General features: G+C 50.4%; 1 protein-coding gene across 10 annotated transcripts in view; it reads left to right on the plus strand.

Annotated features, from left to right (window-relative positions):
- Positions 1 to 10874: 10874 nt before the first annotated feature.
- The window catches only part of LOC139249360 (zinc finger protein 239-like), a 32866-nt gene continuing 22807 nt past the window's right edge, over positions 10875 to 20933 (plus strand). For 7 of the 10 annotated variants that reach the window (XR_011591138.1, XR_011591141.1, XR_011591137.1 and 4 more), the window contains exons 1-2: positions 10875 to 10944; positions 11298 to 11463. The gene's annotated coding sequence lies outside the window, so the exon portion shown is untranslated. The other 3 variants (XM_070872352.1, XM_070872351.1, XR_011591139.1) reach the window with 3 other exon arrangements.

A 20933-nucleotide genomic window follows, 5' to 3' on the forward strand; every position in this document is an offset into this window, starting at 1 on the left:
TTCTTTTCATTTGCATCTTCTTTTCGTCTTTCCTTGTTGTTCATCTCATCTTCTTGTTTCTCTTCCTTTTAATTCATCTTCTTTTCTCTTCCTTTTTAATTCATCTCTTTCATTTCATGCTGCTTTTTCTCTTCCTTTCATTTCATCTTCTTTTTCCTTCCTGTTTTCATTTCAGCTTCTTTTTCTCTTCCTTTTTTCATTTCATCTTATTTTGTCTCTTCCGTTTTCATTTCATGCTTCTTGTTCTCTTCCTTTTTCATTTCATCTTCTGTTTCTCTTCCTGTCATTGCATCTTGCTTTTCTCTTCCTTTTCCCACCACACACACACATCACACACACCCCCCCCCCCCCCTGCTGCTTCTTCCCCTCTCTCTCACCCTCTCTCACTACAACCCCAACCACACCCCACCACCACCCCACCCCATCCTCCCCCTCCTCATCCCCATCCCCCTTCCTCTCCCCCTCCTCTTCCCCTCCTCTCCCCCTCCCCTCCATCACCCCCTCCTCTCCCCTCCTCATCCCACCACCTTCCTCTCCCCTTCCTCTCCCCCTCCTCATCCCCACCTCTCCCCACCCTTCCTCTCCCCCTTCCTCATCTCATCCCCCATTCCTCTCCCCCTCCTCATCCCACCCCCTCCTCCTCCCATCCCCCTCCTCATCCCATCCCCCTCCTCATCCCATCCCCCTTCCTCTCCCCCTCCTCATCCCATCCCCCTTCCTCTCCCCCTCCTCATCCCATCCCCCTTCCTCTCCCATCTCCTCATCCATCCCCCTTCCTCTCCCCCTCCCTTCCTTCCCCTCCCCTTCCATCCCCCTCCTCATCCCATCCCCCTTCCTCCTTCCTCTCCCTCTCCTCCTTCCTCTCCCCCTCCTCCTTCCTCTCCCCTCCTCCTTCCTCTCCCCCTCCTCCTTCCTCTCCCCCTCCTCATCCCATCTCCCTTCCTCCCCCCTCCTCATCCCATCCCCCTTCCTCTCCCCTCCTCATCCATCCCATCCCCCTTCCTCTCCCCCTCCCTCTCCCCCTCCTCATCCCATCCCCCTTCCTCTCCCCCTCCTCATCCCATCCCCCTTCCTCTCCCCCTCCTCATCCATCCCCCTTCCTCTCCCCCTCCTCATCCCATCCCCCTTCCTCTCCCCCTCCTCATCCCATCCCCCTTCCTCTCCCCCTCCTCATCCCTTCCCCCTTCCTCTCCCCTCCTCATCCCATCCCCCTTCCTCTCCCCCTCCTCATCCCATCCCCCTTCCTCTCCCCCTCTTCATTCCATCCCCCTTCCTCTCCCCCTCCTCATCCCATCCCCCTTCCTCTCCCCTCTCATTCCATCCCCCTTCCTCATCCCCCCTTCCTCTCCCCCTCCTCATCCCATCCCCCTTCCTCTCCCCCTCCTCATCCCATCCCCCTTCCTCTCCCCCTCCTCATCCCATCCCCCTTCCTCTCCCCCTCCTCATCCCATCCCCCTTCCTCTCCCCCTCCTCATCCCATCCCCCTTCCTCTCCCCCATCCCCTTCCTCTCCCCATTCCCCTTCCTCTCCCCATTCCCCTTCCTCTCCCCATCCGCCTTCTCCTCCCCATCCCCTTCCCCTCCCCATCCCCCTTCCCCTCCCCTCCTCATCCCATCCCCTTACTCTCCCCCTCCTCATCCCATCCCCCTTCCTCTCCCCCTCCTCATCCCATCCCCCTTCCTCTCCCCCTCCTCATCCCATCCCCCTTCCTCTCCCCCTCCTCATCCCATCCCCCTTCCTCTCCCCCTCCTCATCCCATCCCATCCCCCTTCCTATCCCCATCCCATCCCCTTCCTCTCCCCCTCCCTCTCCCCCTCCTCATCCCATCCCCCTTCCTCGCCCCCTCCTCATCCCATCCCCCTTCCTCTCCCCCTCCTCATCCCATCCCCTTTCCTCTCCCCCTCCTCATCCCATCCCCCTTCCTCTCCCCCTCCTCATCCCATCCCCCTCCTCGTCCCATCCCCCTTCCTCATCCCATCCCCCTTCCTCTCCCTTCCTCATCCCATCCCCCTTCCTCTCCCCTTCCTCATCCCATCCCCCTTCCTCTCCCCTTCCTCATCCCATCCCCTTCCTCTCCCCTCCTCATCCCATCCCCCTTCCTCTCCCCCTCCTCATCCCATCACCCTCCCTCTCCCCCTCATCATCCCATCCCCCTCCCTCTCCCCCTCCTCATCCCCCTCCTCATCCCATCCCCCTCCCTCTCCCCTCCTCATCCCTCTCCCCCTCCTCATCCCATCCCCCTCCCTCTCCCCCTCCTCATCCCATCCCCCTCCCTCTCCCCCTCCTCATCCCATCCCCCTCCCTCTCCCCCTCCCTCTCCCCCTCCTCATCCCATCCCCCTCCCTCTCCCCCTCCTCATCCCATCCCCCTCCTCATCCCATCCCCCTCCTCATCCCATCCCCCTTCCTCATCCCATCCCCCTTCCTCTCCCCCTCCTCATCCCATCCCCCTCCCTCTCCCCCTCCCTCTCCCTCTCCCCCTCCCTCTCCCCCCTCCCCCTCCCTCTCCCTCTCCCCCTCCCCCTCCCTCTCCCCCTCCCCCTCCCTCTCCCCCTCCCCCTCCTCATCCCATCCCCCTCCCCCTCCTCATCCCCCTCCCCCTCCCCCTCCTCATCCCATCCCCCTCCCCCTCCTCATCCCATCCCCCTTCCTCTCCCCCTCCTCATCCCATCCCCCTTCCTCTCCCCCTCCTCATCCCATCCCCCTCCCTCTACTCATCCCATCCCCCTCCCTCTCCCCCTCCTCATCCCATCCCCTCCCTCTCCCCCTCCTCATCCCATCCCCCTCTCCCCCTCCTCATCCCATCCCCCTCCCTCTCCCCCTCCTCATCCCATCCCCCTCCCTCTCCCCCTCCCTCTCCCCCTCCTCATCCCATCCCCCTCCCTCTCCCCCTCCTCATCCCATCCCCCTCCCTCTCCCCCTCCTCATCCCATCCCCCTCCCTCTCCCCCTCCTCATCCCATCCCCCTCCCTCTCCCCCTCCTCATCCCATCCCCCATCCCACTCCCCACCCCATCCCACTCCCCACCCCATCCCACTCCCCACCCACTCCCCACCCCATCCCACTCCCCACCCCATCCCACTCCCCACCCCATCCCACTCCCCACCCCATCCCACTCCCCACCCCATCCCACTCCCCACCCACTCCCCACCCCATCCCACTCCCCACCCCATCCCACTCCCCACCCCATCCCACTCCCCACTCCCCAATGCACATTGGGCCCATACTCTCTGGAATTAAGAAGAAAGAGTGGTGATCTAATTGAAATACAAGATTCTGAGGGGGACTGACAGTGTAGATGCTGAGAGGTTGTTTCCCCTGTCTGGAGAGTCGAGAACTAGGGAACATAGTCTCAGGATAAGCGGTCGGCCATTTAAGACCGAGATGAAGAGGAATTTCTTCACTGAGAGGGATGTGAATCTTTGGAGTTCTCTAACCCAAAGGGCTATGGATGCTGAGTCCCTGAATATATTTAAGGCTGAGATCGATAGATTTTTGGACTCTGGGGGAATCAAGGGATATGGGGATTGGGTGGGAAAGTAGAGTTAAGGTCGAAGATTGACCATGATCTTCTTGAACGGGGGAGCAGGCTTGAATGGTAAAGGTGGGGGGGGGGGGGGGGGGACCCTGATAATAAAGGATGACAAAGAATAATAAAGAACCTAGTTTCCCCTTAATTGCATCTCTGCTATTCTCCTCAACAATTCCATGCGGCAGCAAATCCCACATTCTCAACACTCTCTGGGTAAAGAAGTCATTCTCTTAAAACTGTGCCTTCATATAGTGTGACAGGAGGGAGATAATTGCACCAAGACCTGCCCCCAACTCCTCCTGTCTATTTTTCTGTATTACCAATTTGGGTTTTTTTAAGACTCAGAAGGTTATGGGTTTAAATCCTGCTCCAGAACCTTGAGCACAAAATCTAGGCTGACACACCAATGCAGTGCTGAGGGAGCACTGCACTGTCGGAGGTGCCGTCTTTCGGATGAAATCTTAAACCGAGCCCCCCCCCCCGGTCTACCCCCTCAGGTGGATGTAAAAGATCTCACGGCACTATTTTGAAGAGCAGGGGAAGTTATCCACAATACCCTGGCCAATATTTATCCCTCAACCAACATCAACAAAAACATATTATTTGGTCGCTAACACATTGCTGCTTGTGGGAGCTTGCCGTGTGCAGATTGACGGCCACGTTTCCTACATTACAACCACAAGTACACTTCAAAAGTAGTTCCAGATCACAACAACTCGCTGTGTTTAAAAAAACAAAGTTGCATTTCACCCCGCTTCTTAAATCGGTGCCAACACTGAGCCACGTGAGGAGATATTAAGTCAGGTGACCAAAAGCTGGTAAAAGAGGCAGGTTTTAAGGAGCGCTTTAAAGGAGAGGGGTAGAGAGGCGGAGAGGTTTAGGGAGAGAATCCAGAGCTCAGGGCCCAGGCAGCTGAAGGCACGGCTGCGGTTTGTGAATTTAAAAATGATCCGCTATATGGTGCCCACTCCAAATAACAGACTTGGCAGGTCCGGAATTAGGTGCATTACCTTCCAATAGATGAAACATTTGATCTGTGCCCTCTGCAGCACATCCTGTACCCAGCAGCCAGGCCTGTGGCTCACTCACTGGGCAGCAGACCCTGTCATTGCAAACACTATTTCAATGTGTTTCCCCTCTGTAACAATCCACAACAACATTCAACACATTATATATAGTACAGACTGGAGCAAACACATCCTCCTCATCCTCCTCCTCCTCCTCCTCCTCCTCCTCCTCCTCAATCCCCCCCTCCCCTCATCCCAGCCCTCACCCCCCGGGTATAAAACCAGGCGGCCGCTCCCACCGGCTCCAACTCACCGACACAAGGGCCCAGCGCCGCGTCACTGGCGCCCGGCCCAAACACACTGCCCGAGCTCCGAGTCCCACTGAGGCCCGGGTCCGGGCCCACCTCCCTCACTCTGAGTGACAGACGCTCCGGCCAATCCGCTTCCCCCGGGAGAGCCCCGCCACCGCAAACCCGTCTCCCTCACTCTGAGTGACAGGCGCTCCGGCCAATCGGCTTCCCCCGGGAGCTCTTCACCGGGCCGCCCCTGGCCAATCAGTGCCGCCGGGAGGCGGGGTTTGCGGCCATGATTTGGGTTGAGCGAGGCTCGCGCTCAGAGCTTGGCGGTTGGGTTGAAATATTTGAATGTTTAACGGGCGGTGACCTTTGCCCCTGTGTTCCACTCCAGGACATTGTGACGTATTTACTGAGGCGGCCGAGAGCTCGGGCCTTACACTAAACATCCGTAAGACAAAGGTCCTCCTGCAGCCTGTCCCCGCCGCACAGCACTGCCCCCCAGTCAGCAAGGTCCACGGCGCGGCCCTGGACACCGGGGACCATTCCCCAAACCTCGGGAGTCTCTTATCAACAAGGGCAGGCATTGACCACCAGATCCAACACCGCCTCCAGTGCAGCCTTCGGCCGCCTGAGGAAAAGAGTGTTTGAAGACCAGGCCCTCAAACCTACCACCAAGCTCATGGTCTACAGGGCTGTAGTAATAGCTGCCCTCCTGTATGGCTCAGAGACATGGACCATGTACAGCAGACAGCTCAAGTCGCTGGAGAAATACCACCAACGATGCCTCCGCAAGATCCTGCAAATCCCCTGGGAGGACAGACGCACCAACGTTAGCGTCCTCGACCAGGCCAACATCCCCAGCATTGAAGCACTGACCACACTCGACCAGCTCCGCTGGGCAGGCCACATTGTCCGCATGCCAGACACGGGACTCCCAAAGCAAGCGCTCTACTCGGAGCTCCGTCACGGCAAACGAGCCAAAGGTGGGCAGAGGAAACGTTATAAGGACACCCTCAAAGCCTCCCTGATGAAGTGCAACATCCCCACTGACACCTGGGAGACCCTGGCCAAAGAGCGCCCTAAGTGGAGGAAGTGCATCCGGGAGGTTGTTGAGCACTTCGAATCTCAACACCGCGAGCGTGAAGTGGTCAGGCACAGGCAGCGGAAGGAACGTGTGATAATTCAGTGCCACCCACCACTTCCTCCGACGAATATCTGTTCCACATGTGACAGGGTCTGTGGCTCTCATATTGGACTGTTCAACCACCAAAGATCTCATATTTTAGGAGTGGAAGCAAGCCTTCCTCGATTCCGAGGGACTGCCTATGAAAAAAAAGAGGGATTGGCGGGACAACAACAACAACAACTTGTCTTTATATAGCGCCTTTAATGCAGTAAAACGTCCTCTGGCGCTTCACAGGAGGGTCACAGATTGTTTTATCTATTCCGAGGTGGATCTGCGATTGTCACCAAACTAATCTGCCTCCCACAATATCTACAGAATCCCGGGAATAACCACAACTTCCCCGAGAATGGTTTTCATCATCAGCAGCGCTCCCTGGAACCAGGATGACTTGCTTCCACATGGGCTTGCAGATGTTTCAATGAAGGAGCCGATATTCCAGTCCTGAATTCCAATTGAAGGGTGGAAGATGCCTGTGCCTGGATTGTTTTAACGTGTGGTGACCGTCTCACACCAGCCACCACACGGGATTGACAGAGCTCGGCTTTTATCCAGTGGCAAGGGTTAACCACGATGGCTGGAGACCTGCTCTGCTTCAAGGACCTAGTGCGCACACATCGCAGTGTGGGCAGGTCCGTGCTGCCCCTGGGCTCTCGGCTCTTCTGGGCCCCGAACCCTCATTCATAGCACCTCCACCACGATCTCTCACCATTTCTCCGCCACGATCTCTCACCGTTCCTCCGCCATGATCTCTCACCGCTCCTCCGCCACGATCTCTCACCGTTCCTCCGCCACGATCTCTCGCCGTTCCTCCGCCACGATCTCTCACCATTCCTCCGCCACGATCTCTCACCGCTCCTCCGCCACGATCTCTCACCGTTCCTCCGCCACGATCTCTCACCGTTCCTCCGCCACGATCTCTCACCGCACCTCCGCCACGATCTCTCACCATTCCTCCGCCACGATCTCTCACCGTTCCTCCGCCACGATCTCTCACCGCACCTCCGCCACGATCTCTCACCGCTCCTCCGCCACGATCTCTCACCGCACCTCTGCCACGATCTCTCACCGCACCTCCGCCATGATCTCTCACCGTTCCTCCGCCATGATCTCTCACCGCTACTCCGCCACGATCTCTCACCATTCCTCCGCCACGATCTCTCACCGTTCCTCCACCACAATCTCTCACCGCACCTCCGCCACGATCTCTCACCGTTCCTCCGCCACAAAAACATTCGCCACACCTCCGCCACGATCTCTCACCGTTCCTCCGCCACGATCTCTCACCGCTCATCCGCCCCAACCTTCCCGCTCCTCCGCTGTACCTGGACCCCGCCGATGTTCCTGCCCACGCTCCAAACTGTGACCTGGGTTTAGATGATGTCATCCAGTCGCCCACCTCGAAGCCGTCGCATACTTGTAGCAGCTCACTCTGGAAGCTGCAGTGGTATGCTCTTTTATCCTCCTGACCCGCGGTGGTCTTTTTTTCCTTCAAAAATATACTTTATTCATATAAAATTTTCACAATACATTGGAAAATAGTTCAGTACCTTGCGGTCAGCAATTCCATACAATTCGTTTGGATGCTGACAGCAATTCCATACGATGCACTAGCGTGCATTTCATTTCAAGGTACAGTTTAGTACAATCCATAAATCACGTTACATGTAGTACTGTGCAAATAAGGGTATTACATGGAGCAGATAATAACAGGTTTACATTACGTTCCAGGATACATTTCAATACCGATCACGAATCACGTTACATGTAGCACTATGCAGATGAAAGCAGTACACGGAACGGATAAGAATATGTCCTCTCACAGGTCGAGGTGACCTACGATATTCCAAGACCCACGCTGCTCTTTTATCCTCCCGACCTGCGGTGGTGCCCTCTCACAGGTCGGGGTGGCCCACGATATTCCAGGACCCACGCTGCTCTTTTATCCTCCCGACCTGCGGTGGTGTCCTCTCAGAGGTCAGGGTGGCCCATGATGAATGAATGCCCCGGGAATAAGTTGCCCTGATGTTGACGCTCAGATTGTAATTATTTCTGTGGTGCCCAACTTTAATATTCTCCTGAAAGTCCCACTGCAATCCAGTTCCAGTTCCATTGAGGGTGCAAAATAAAAGATAGCCATCCGTGGCTAACTAAAGAAATAAAGGACGGTATCCAATTAAAAACAAAGTCATAAAAAAGTTGCCCAAACTCGTGGAAGGACAGAAGATTGGGAAGCTTTTAAAAGCCAGCAAAGAATGACTAAAAAAATCATTAAGAAAGGGAAGATAGACTATGAAAGTAAACTAGCACAAAATATAAAAACAGTTGGCAAGAGTTTCTCTCGGTATATAAAAAGGAAAAGAGTGGCTAAAGTAAATGTTGGTCCCTCAGAGGACGAGAACGGGAATTAGTGATGGGGAACATGGAGATGGCAGAAACTGTGAACAAATATTTTGTATCAGTCTTTACGATAGAGGACACAAACAATATTCCAACAGTGGATAGTCAAGGGGCTATAGGGCGGGGGAGGAACTGATCACAATCACTAAGAAGTAAGGTAATGGGTCTAAAGGCAGATAGATCCCCTGGACCTGATGACTTGCATCCTAGCGTCTTAAGAGAAGTAACAGCAAGGATAGTGGATGCATTGGTTATAATTTACCAAAATTCCCTGGATTCTGGGAGGCCCCAGCAGATTGGAAAACTGCAAATGTAACGCCCCTATTTAAAAAAGGAGGCAGACAAAAAGCAGGAAACTAGACCAGTAGCCTAACATCTGTGGTTGGGAAAATGTTGGAGTCCATTATTAAAGAAGCAGTAGCAGGACATTTGGAAAAGCATAATTTGGTCAGGCAGAGTCAGCATGGATTTATGAAGGGGAAGTCATGTTTGACAAATTTGCTGGAATTCTTTGAGGATGTAACGAACATGGTAGATAAAGGGGAACCAGTGGCTGTGGTGTATTTGGACTTCCAGAAGGCATTTGACAAGGTGCCACATAAAAGGTTACTGCGCAAGATAAAAGTTCACGGGGTTGGGGGTAATATATTAGCATGGATAGAGGATTGGTTAACAGAAAACAGAGTCGGGATAAATGGTTCATTCTCGGGTTGGCAATCAGTAACTAGTGGGGTGCCGCTGGGACCCCAACTATTTACAATCTATATTAACAACTTGGAAGAAAGGACCGAGTGTAACGTAGCCAAGTTTGCTGACAATGCAAAGATGGGATAAAAAGCAATGTGTGAGGAGGACACAAAATACCTGCAAAACGACATAGACAGGCTAAGTGAGTGGGCAAAAATTTGGCAGATGCAGTATAATGTTGGAAAGTGTGAGGTCATGCACTTTGGCAAAAAAAAATCAAAGAGCAAGTTATTATTTAAATGGAGAATAAGTGCTGCAGTACAGCGGGACCTGGGGGTAGTTGTGCATGAAACACAAAAGGTTAGTATTCAGGTACAGCAAGTGATCAGGAAGGCCAATGGTATCTTGGTCTTTATTGCAAAGGGGATGGAGTATAAAAGCAGGGAAGTCTTGCTACAGTTTTACTGGGTATTGGTGAGGCCACACCTGGGATATTGCCTTGGTTTCCATATTTACAAAATGATATAATTGCTTTGGAGACAGTTCAGAGAAGGTTCACTCGGTTGATTCCGGAGATGGGGTTGTTGACTTACGAGGAAAGGTTGAGTAGAATGGGCCGATCCTCATTGGAATTCAGAAGAATGAGAGGTGATCTTATCGAAACATATAAGATTATGAGAGGGCTTGACAAGGTGGATGCAGAGAGGATGTTTCCACTGATAGGGGAGACTTGAACTTGGGGGCATGATCTTAGAATAAGGGGCCGCCCATTTAAAACTGAGATGAGGAGAACTTTCTTCTTGCAGGATTGTAAATCTGTGGAATTCGCTGCCTCAGAGAACTGTGGAAGCTGGGACATTGAATAAATTTAAGATAGCGGTAGACAGTTTCTTAACCGATAAGGGATTAAGGGGTTATGGGGAGCGGGCAGGAAAGTGGATCGGAGTCTATAATCAGATCAGCCATGATTGTATTAAATGGTGGAGCAGGCTCCAGGGGCCATATGGCCTACTCCTGCTCCTATTTCTTATGTTCTTATGTAAAAGGCCGATGATAATCAGCCCTTGATGAATCGACTAACTGTGGCAGATCAGGATGTGATCTTTGGGTTTGAGCTTCCCGTGTGCTAATCTTCTCCTTCTAATACCCTGTAAAAGGAGTTTACAAAAGTCATCACTGTAAGTCCAGGATAGAACTTCAGAACATTCTCTCCTTCCTGTCCCATGGGCCATGCAGCGCCGATACACCTGGGTAATCTGGGCCTATCACTGATCGTAAAACCCGCAGCTCCCTCCCCGCTGGACACACACGTGACAACCAATGGGTCAATGGTTTTCCTGGTGCCCTCCCCGCCCCTGGTGCCAGGCTCGGTACTCGGCCATCCTGTGGAGTCGGTGCCCTCCCCACCAGGCTATATGACGTCACAGAGACTGCGTTGCCAGGTTACTGATGTCACACAGCTTGCGTTGCTGGGGTTCTGACGTCACACACCCCTTGCTAGATTACTGATGTCACACAGCTCGCGCTGCGGATTGGTGACGTCACTGGCGCTGAGCGAGCGGCGGCGCGTGTTTGAATCGCAGACATGTGACCCGGAGCGAGCCCGCCTCCGACTGTGGTCGGGGTAAATAGCAGATACTTGGCCGCGATTGGTGGGCCGCCTGTCAATCACGTAAACCAACCAATTGCGGGGGCGGACAACGCCTCCCTGAGCGCGCTGTGAGGCGGCACTGCGCATGTCCAGGATCCCCGGAGATCGGCCGTTGGTGAAGGTAAACAAGATGGCGGAAAGTGAGCGGAGCTGAGCGGCGCCGGGGGAGAGTGTCCCGGGGGGGAGAGGGTGAGAGACACGGACACACAGACTGACAGAGGCTCACCCCCAGTCTGGGGGGAGGAGACAGATGTGGGGGGGGGGCGGTGGGAAAGCTGAGGGACTCTGAAATCGTCCCCCTCCTCCCCCTCCTCTTCGCCCCCTCCCCTCGGCTCCTCATCACGGTCCCCGGGGCCCAGTGAGATCAGACAGTGTGTAACCCGGGGAGATTTCTGGTGATTTTCTGTAAGTCCAGACGGGCGGGAGAGATCTGAGGAAATGGATAAAATCAAACAGAAATACTGGAAACTTTGGAAAAACACTTTACACTAGATTCCACTTCACAACATTAATCTTCTAATTTTCTGCCCTGTGATAATTAGATCTCCTGGTGAATGGCAGAGTGATTGAGAAAGTTCCACAGCTGGAAGGAAACGGGGATTGTGGACTGAGGAACAACAGCAGGTGAACCAGCACAGGATTGTGAGAGCACCAACCAGTGAGCCCCTTCCGATTGAAAGCGCTTCAATAGATCGACTGTGGAGAAAGGTAAGAGAAAGTGCCATTTACTCAGATATACACCGATCCTGTAGACAGTACACACAGGTTACAAGGTAAGACAGGAAATGAGACCGGGAGAGACTAACCACCAAGTACAATTATCCAGCATGAGGCCGTGCAATGGGATGTGAAGTGAGATCAGTTTCTGTCTCTAAACACAGTCACAGTGAATCTTGTGTGTGTTTTAGAGTAAAGGGCTTTGATCTAAGAGGTGACTCCAGTTTGAGGCACAGCCCAGCAGATGGACCGGTCTCTGTACATTAGGTGCGGCTGAACTCACACCGACACCATCAGATCTCAATGTTCAAATATTTCCCATCTGGTGAGAAAGCCAATGGAAAGATTGAACCGGAAGCACATCGTCAATTCACTGATCACGGTGCACAGACCCATCTGAAAGACCAGCACGGCCTATCACCCACAGAATCAATTATTCATTCATGAACATTGAGAATTATAAGAAAATATATTGATAACTACTTATATTGATAACTACTAATATTGAAGCATTGATCACTAGAGATGTATAGTATTCTAATGTACTGAAACACAGATATGGAGAGTTGCAATTTATTGATTGGCGTCGTACTTGACCCCGAGATGAGCTTCCGAACCCATATTCCCTCAGTCACCAAGTCCGCTTACTTCCACCTCCATAACACCGCCGGTCTTTGCCCCCTCCTCAGCTCATCTGCTCAAACCCACATCCATGTCTCTGATCGTCCTCACAACTCACATTCTCCGTAAACTTAAGCTTAAACTGAGGGGGCTTAGTTTTAAGGTGGTTGATGGGGATTTGAGGGGGGGGGGGCTTTTTTACCCAGAGGGTTGTGGGGATCTGGAACTCATTGCCTGGAAGAGTGGTGGACACAGAAACCCTCACCACTTTTAAGTGATGGTTGGATGGGCACAAAGTGCCGTAACCTGCAGGGTTACGGACCTAGAGCTGGTAATTGGGAATAGACCAGATCACCTCTTGTTGGCCGGCGCAGATATAATGGTAAGTGCTGCAGGGAATTGAATATGGCCAGGGTGATCTGGACTAGTTTCGATCGCCTGGATGGGTAGGAGAGAAATTTTCCCAGATTTCTTTTTCCCTAAATTGGCCTGGGTTTTTGCCTCTCCCAGGACTTCACATGGCTCTGGTTGGGGTGGAGTGTGGAATTTTTCGGTGCAAGGGGCGTCGCAGTTGTGTGAGGCGGACTGGTTGGGCTGGGTGCTATTTACCTTTCCGCCATTGTTCATAGGTTTACATAGAAACATAGAAAATAGGTGCAAGAGTAGGCCATTCGACCCTTCCAGCCTGCACCGCGATTGAATGAGTTCATGGCTGAACATGCAACTTCAGTACCCCATTCCTGCGTTCTCGCCATACCCCTTGATCGTCCTAGTAGTAAGGACTACATCTAACTCCTTTTTGAATATATTTAGTGACTTGGCCTCAACAACTTTCTGTGGTAGAGAATTCCACAGGTTCACAACTCTCTGGGTGGAGAAGTTTCTCCTCATCTCGGTCCTAAATGGCTTACCCCTTAACCTTAGACTGTGACCCCTGGTTCTGGACTTCCCCAACATTGGGAACATTCTTCCTGCATCCAACCTGTCTAAACCCGTCAGAATTTTAAACGTTTCTATGAGATCCCCTCTCATTCTTCTGAACTCAGTGAATACAACCCCGGTTGATCCAGTCTTTCTTGATATGTCAGTCCCGCCACCCCGGGAATCAGTCTGGTGAATCTTCGCTGCATTCCCTCAATAGCAAGAATGTCCTTCCTCAAGTTAGGAGACCAAAACTTTACACAATACACCAGGTGTGGCCTCACCCAGGCCCTGTACAACTGTAGTAACACCTCCCTGTCCCTGTACTCAAATCCCTCGCTATGAAGGCCAACATGCCATTTGCTTTCTTAACCGCCTGCTGTACCTGCATGCCAACCTTCAATGACTGATGTACCATGACACCCAGGTCTCGTTGCACCTCCCCTTTTCCTAATCTGTCACCATTCAGATAATAATCTGTCTCTCTGTTTTTACCACCAAAGTGGATAACCTCACATTTATCCACATTAAACATCATCTGCCATGCATTTGCCCATTCACCTAACCTATCCAAGTCACTCTGCAGCCTCATAGCATCCTCCTCGCAGCTCACATTGCCACCCAACTTCGTGTCATCCGCAAATTTGGAGATACTACATTTAATCCCCTCGTCTAAATCATTAATGTACAGTGTAAACAGCTGGGGCCCCAGCACAGAACCTTGTGGTACCCCACTAGTCACTGCCTGCCATTCTGAAAAGTAGCCATTTACTCCTACTCTTTGCTTCCTGTCTGCCAACCAGTTCTCAATCCACGTCAGCACACTACTCCCAATCCCATGTGCTTTAACTTTGCACATTAATCTCTTGTGTGGGACCTTGTTGAAAGTCCAAATACACCACATCAACTGATTCTCCCTTGCCCACTCGACTGGAAACATCCTCAAAAAAGTCCAGATGATTTGTCAAGCATGATTTCCCTTTCACAAATCCATGCTGACTTGGATCTATCATGTCACCTCTTTCCAAATGCGCTGCTATGACATCCTTAACAATTGATTCCATCATTTTACCCACTACTGATGTCAGGCTGACCGGTCTATAATTCCCTGTTTTCTCTCCCTCCTTTTTTAAAAAGTGGGGTTACATTGGCTACCCGCCGCTCCATAGGAACTGATCCAGAATCTATGGAATGTTGGAAAATGACTGTCAATGCATCCACTATTTCCAAGGCCACCTCCTTAAGTACTCTGGGATGCAGTCCATCAAGCCCTGGGGATTTATCGGCCTTCAATCCCATCAATTTCCCCAACACAAATTCCTGACTAAGAAGGATGTCCTTCAGTTCCTCCTTCTTACAAGACCCTCTGACCCCTTTTATATCCGGAAGGTTTTTTGTGTCCTCCTTAGTGAATACCGAACCAAAGTACTTGTTCAATTGGTCTGCCATTTCTTTGTTCCCCGTTATGACTTCCCCTGATTCTGACTGCAGGGGACCTACGTTTGTCTTTACTAACCTTTTTCTCTTTACATATCTATAGAAGCTTTTGCAGTCCGTCTTAATGTTCCCTGCAAGCTTCCTCTCGTACTCTATTTTCCCTGCCCGAATCAAACACTTTGTCCTCCTCTGCTGAGTTCAAAATTTCTCCCAGTCCCCAGGTTCGCTGCTATTTCTGGCCAATTCTTATGCCACTTCCTTGGCTTTACTACAATCCCTGATTTCCCTTGATAGCCACGGTGGAGCCACCTTCCCTATTTTATTTTTACGCCAGACAGGGATGTACAATTGTTGTAGTTCATCCATGCTGTCTCTAAATGTCTGCCATTGCCCATCCACTGTCAACCCCTTAAGTATCATTCGTCAATCTATCCTAGCCAATTCACGCCTCATACCTTCAAAGTTACCCCTCTTTAAGTTCTGGACCATGGTCTCTGAATTAACTGTTTCTTTCTCCCTCCTAATGTAGAATTCCACCATATTATGGTCACTCTTCCCCCAAGGGGCCTCTCACAACGAGATTGCTAATTAATCCTCACTCATTACACAACACCCAGTCTAAGATGGCCTCCCCCCCACCACCCCCCGAGTTGGTTCCTCGAAGTATTGGTCTAGAAAACCATCCCTTATGCACTCCAGGAAATCCTCCTCCACTATATTGCTTCCAGTTTGGTTAGGCCAATCTATATGCATATTTTTATGTAACCTTCAGGGCTGCTGACCGAGGGCCGTGCAGCTCTTTGTTGGCCGGCTCGGACACGATGGTCCGAAATGGCCTCTTCTGCGCTGTAAATTTCTATGTTTCTTCAACACTCCTGCCCGTATCCTTACTCAAGAACACAAGAAGTAGCAGCAGGAGTTGGCCATACGGCACTCCCATCTGCTTCGCCATTCAGTAAGATCTCTCTTCGATAGAGAATTTTAAAGATTCACAACTCTGAGTGAAGAAATAGCTCCTCCTCAAAGTCTTAAATGACCGATCTCTTATCCTAATACTAGGACCCCTAACTCTAGACTATCCAGCCCTTGTCAATTCCTCTAAGAATTTTATATGTTTAAATGATATCACCTTCCGTTCTTCTAAACTCCAGAGAATATAGGCCTATTCTACTCAATCTGTCTCAGCCCTCTCATCCCAACTTGTACCAATTTCCGTTCATCCATCACCCCTGTGCTCGCTGAACTAAATTGGCTCCTGGTCCATCAATGCCTCGCTTTCAAAATTCTCATCCTTGTTTTGAAATCCGTCCAGGATCTTGCCCCTCCCTATTGCTGTAACCTCCTCCAGCGCGACAACCCTCAGATCTTTGCATTCCTCCAATTCTGGCCTCTTGAGCAGCCCCAATTTTCATTCCACCAATATTGGTGGCCGTACCTTCAGCTGCCAAGTCCATAAGCTCTGGAATTCCTCCCAAAACCTCTCCACCTTTAAAATGCTCCTTAATACCTACCCTTTGAACAAGCTTTCAGTCACCTGTGCTCATATTTCCTTGCGTGACTGGGTGTCAAATTTTGTTTGCTAACAGCCCTGTGAAGTGTCTTGGGACATTTTACTACGTTTAAGGCGTGATATAAATGCAATTTGTTGCTGATAACTGAAGATATTTTGAATTGTAATATAACGAGACTACAAGCATGGGGAATTGAAATAGATTGATAACTGCAGAGGAAGAGGTTTGTTATGTATTGCTAATAGCGTGAATTCTTTTAACGTGAGGTGGCCCTTGACATTAGCTACCACACAGGCTTGGCAGAGCACAATCTTGGTCCAATGGCAAGGGGATTCAAGATGACTGGAGACCAGGCTCTGCTGCATGTTTCCTCTGGCACTGATTCTCACTGGAATACAGTTTCCTCTGGCACTGACTCTCACTGGGATACAGTTTCCTTTGGCACTGACTCTCACTGGGGTAGTTTCCTCTGGCACTGACTGTCACTGGGGTAGTTTCCTCTGGCACTGACTCTCACTGGGGTACAGTTTCCTCTGACACTGACTCTCACTGGGGTACAGCTTCCTCTGACACAGATTTACTGTGTACCTAATTTGTGCTGTCCCTGCCCTGAAAGTGCATGATGGGACAGTTTAACCTGAAACTGATCAGGAGCTGTGGATGGAAAGTTTTCATTGCAGTGGCAGATCGTACTGCTGCTGAATTTTAATTGATAAGCTGCTCAGCACGATCGGGACGGACACCGAAGTTTGCCCTGCGGCAGAGTAGAGGGAACTTTACTCTCTATCTAACCCATACACCACCTTGTCTGTGGGAATTTAGTGGCATTTTGAAAGCAATTGCTCGGGTACATCAAGAGAAATTTATTCTGCTGCTTGGGGTGTTTAGGACGAGGGGACATAACCTTAAAATCCGAGTCAGGCCATTCAGGAGCGATGTTAGGAAACACTTCTTCACTCAATGGATGTTTGAAGTGTGGAACCCCACAATAAGCAATTGATGCTCACCCATTGAATAATTCTGGGCCGGTTGTGATGTCTGCCCAATGACCGTTGCTTGTTCCCTTGGATTGGATCATTATTTATTCCCTTTGGTTTGTTTTCAGTTTCACTGCTGGACCCACCACTTAAAGCACTTTGTCTGATCTGCCTCTGGGAATGAGCAGACTCCTCCCTCATCTCCCACACTGCACCAGCTCTCCTCCTCTTTCCCCCCCCCCCCTTGGTTGTGTTCCACACTTTGGGCCTTGGACCTTCACCGGGGATTCTCAGTATGAACAGGGGGATGTGTGTTGAGACAGGATGTCCCAGCTCTCCTCCTTTAAAGGGACATGGAGAGGACCCACTGGGCTGAATGGCCTTGCTTTATGACATCACTGCAGTGCCTAGCAACCAACCTCCCTGAGCCCTGCTCATTATGGGCTGGCAGTGTCTGATGGGACAGTGTAGAGGGAGAAAGATTTAGATTTATTTGGCGCCTTTCATGACCACCGGAGCCCTCAAAGCGCTTTACAGCCAATGAAGTACTTTTGGATTGTAGTCACTGTTGTAGTAAGGGAGCTTTACTCTGTATCTAACCCGTGCTGTACCTGCCCTGGGAGTGTTTGATGGGACAGTGTAGAGGGAGGTTTACGCTGTAGCTCACCTGTGCTGTACCTGCCCTGGGAGTGTTTGATGGGACAGTATATAGAGAGTTTTACTCTGTATCTAACCCGTGCTGTACCTGCCCTGGGAGTGTTTGATGGGTCAGTATCGAGGGAGCTTTACTCTGTATCTAACCTGTGCTGTACCTGCCCTGGGAGTGTTTGATGGGACAGTTTAGAGGGAGCTTTACTCTGTATCTAACCCGTGTTGTACATGTCCCGGGACTGTTTGATGGGATAGTATAGAGAGGGTTTTACTCTGTATCTAACCCTGTGCTGTACCTGCCCTGGAAGTTTTTGACGGGATAATGTAAAGGAAGCTTTGCGCTGTATCTAACCCATGTTGTACCTGATCTGGCAGAGTTTGATGGGACAGTTTAGAGGAAGCTTTTCTCTCTATCTAACCCATACTGTAACTGCCTTGGGAGTATTTGATGGGACAGTGTGGTGGGAGCTTTTCTCTGAATCTAACCCATACTGTACCTGCCCTGGGAGTGTTTGATGGGATAATGTAGACGGAGATTTACTGTGTACCAAACCTGTGCTAACCTAGCAAGTTGTGAAGAGGACGCCAATAATCTACAAAGGAATATAGATAGGCTAAGTGAGTGGGCAAAACTTTGGCAGATGGAGTATAATGTGGGAAAATGTGAGCTTGTCCACTTTGGTAGGAGAAATAAAAAAGCAAATTATTATTTAAATGGGGAGCGAATACAAAATGTCGTGTACAGATGGATCTGGGGGTCCTTGTACATGAAACACAAAAATTTAGCATGCAGTTACTGCAATTAATTAGGAAGGCAAATGGAATGCTGGCCTTTATTGCAAGAGGGATGGAGTATAAAAGTAGGGAAGTCCTGCTGCAACTGTATATAGCATTGGTAAGACCATAACTAGAGTACTATGTACAGTTTTGGTCTGCTTGTTTTAGGAAGGATATACTTGCAATGGAGGCAGTTCAGAGAAGGTACACGAGGTTGATTACTAAGATGAAAGGTTGAGCAGGTTGGGCCTATACTCCTTGGAGTTTAGAAGACTTAGAGGTGATCTCATTGAAATGTATACAATTTTGAGGGGGCTTGACAGGATAAATGCAGAGAGCATGTTTCCCTTCGTGGGGGAATCTAGAACTAGGTGGCATAGTTTCAGGATAAGGGGTCGCTCATTTAAAACGGAAATGAGGAGGAATTTCTCCAGGAGGGACGTGAATGTTTGGAATTTTGTACCTCCGAGAGCTGTGGGGGCTGGGTCATTGAATGTATTTAAAGTGGGGATAGACAGATTTTTGAAAGATAAGGGAGTCAAGGTTTATGGGGAGCGGGCAGGGAAGTGGAGTTGAGGCCTGGATCCGATCAGCCATGATCTTATTGAATGGCGGAGCAGCCTCGGGAGGCCAAATGGCCTACTCCTGCTCCTATTTCTTGTGTTCTATACCTGCCCTTGGAGCTTTTGATGGGACAGTGTCAAGGGAGCTTTACTCTCTGCCTAACCCGTGCTGTACCTGCCCTGGGAGTGTCTGATGGGACAATATAGAGGGAGGTTTACTCTGTTTCTGACCCGTGCTGTACCTGTTCTGGGAGTGTTTGATGGGCAGTGTAGAAGGAGCTTTACTCTGTATCCAATTTTGCTGTACCTGCCCTGGGAGTGTCTGATGGGACAGTGCAGAGGAAGCTTTACTCTGTATCTGACCTGTACTGTACCTGCCCTGGGAGAGTTTGATGGGATAATGTAGATGGAGATTTACTGTGTATCTAACCTGTGCTAACCTAGCAAGTTATGAGGGGGACGCAAGGAATCTACAAAGGGATATAGAGAGTCTAAGTGAGTGGGCAAAACTTTGGCAGATGGAATATAATGCGGGAAAATGTGAGGTTATCCACTTTGGTCAGAGAATAATAAAGCTAATTATTATTTAAATTGTGAGATTACAAAATGCGGTGGTACAACGGGATCTGGGGGACCTTGTACATTAAACACAAAAAGTTAGCATGCAGTTACTGCAATTAATCTGGAAGCAATGGAATGTTGGCTTTATTGCAGGGGGGATGGAGTATAAAAGTGGGGAAGTCCTGCTGCAACTGTACAGGGTGTTGGTAAGACCACACCTGGAGTACTGCGTACAGTTTTGGTCTCCTTATTACAGGAAGGATATACTTGCACTGGAGGCAGTTCAGAGAAGGTTCCCGAGGTTGATTACTGAGATGAAGGGATTTTCATAATGAGAAATGTTGAGCAGATTGGGCCTGAACTCATTGGAGTTTAGAATACTTATTGAAAAGTATAAGATTCTGAGGGGGCTTGACAGGGTAGATACAAAGAGGATGTTTCCCTTCGTGGGGGAATCTAGAACTAGGGGGCATAGTTTCAGAATAAGGGGTCGCCCATTTAAAACGGAAATGAGGAGGAATTTCTTCTCTGAGGGTTGTGAATCTCTGGAATTCTCTCCCTCAGAGAGCTGTGGGGGCTGGGTCATTGAATGTATTTAAGGTGGAGATAGAAAATGTTTGAACGATAAAGGAGTCAGTGATTATGGGGAGTGGGCAGTGAACTGGAGTTGAGGCCTGGATCTGATCAGACATGATCTTGTTGAATGGCGGAGCAGCCTCGAGGAGCCAAATGGTCTACTCCTGCTTCTATTTCTTATGTTCCATACCTGACCTTGGAGTGTTTGATGGGACAGTGTAGCAGGAGATTTGCCCTGTATCGAACTCGCGCTGTACCTGCCCCGAGAGTTTTTGACAGGACAGTGTAGGCGGAGGTTTACTCTGTATCTAACCTGTGCTGCACCTGCCCTAGGAGTGTTTCGTTAGACAGTTTACAGAAGAACATAAGAAACAGGAGTAGGCTATATGGCCCCTCGAGCCTGCTCCGCCACACAATAAGATCATGGACTCAGCTCCACTTTCCCGCCCGCTCCCCATAACCCCTTATCCCCTTATCGTTTAAGAAACTGTCTATTTCTGTCTTGAATTTATTCAATGACCCAGCTTCTACAGCTTTCAGAGGCAACGAATTCCACAGATTTACAACCCTCTGAGAGAAGAAATTTCTCCTCATCTCTGTTTTAAATGGGCGGCCCCTTATTCTAAAATCATGCCCTCTAGTTCTAGTCTCCCCCATCAGTGGAAACATCCTCTCTGCATTCACCTTGTCGAGCCCCCTCATAATGTTATGCGTTTCGATAAGATCACCTCTCATTCTTCTGAACTCCAATGAGTAGAGGCCCAACCTACTCAACCTTTCCTCATAAGTCAACCCCCTCAGCTCCGGAATCAACCTTGTGAACCTTCTCTGAATTACCTCCAAAGCAAGTATATCCTTTCGTAAAT

Source organism: Pristiophorus japonicus, unplaced genomic scaffold, assembly GCF_044704955.1.
Source record: "Pristiophorus japonicus isolate sPriJap1 unplaced genomic scaffold, sPriJap1.hap1 HAP1_SCAFFOLD_308, whole genome shotgun sequence".
Taxonomy (NCBI): domain Eukaryota; kingdom Metazoa; phylum Chordata; class Chondrichthyes; family Pristiophoridae; genus Pristiophorus; species Pristiophorus japonicus.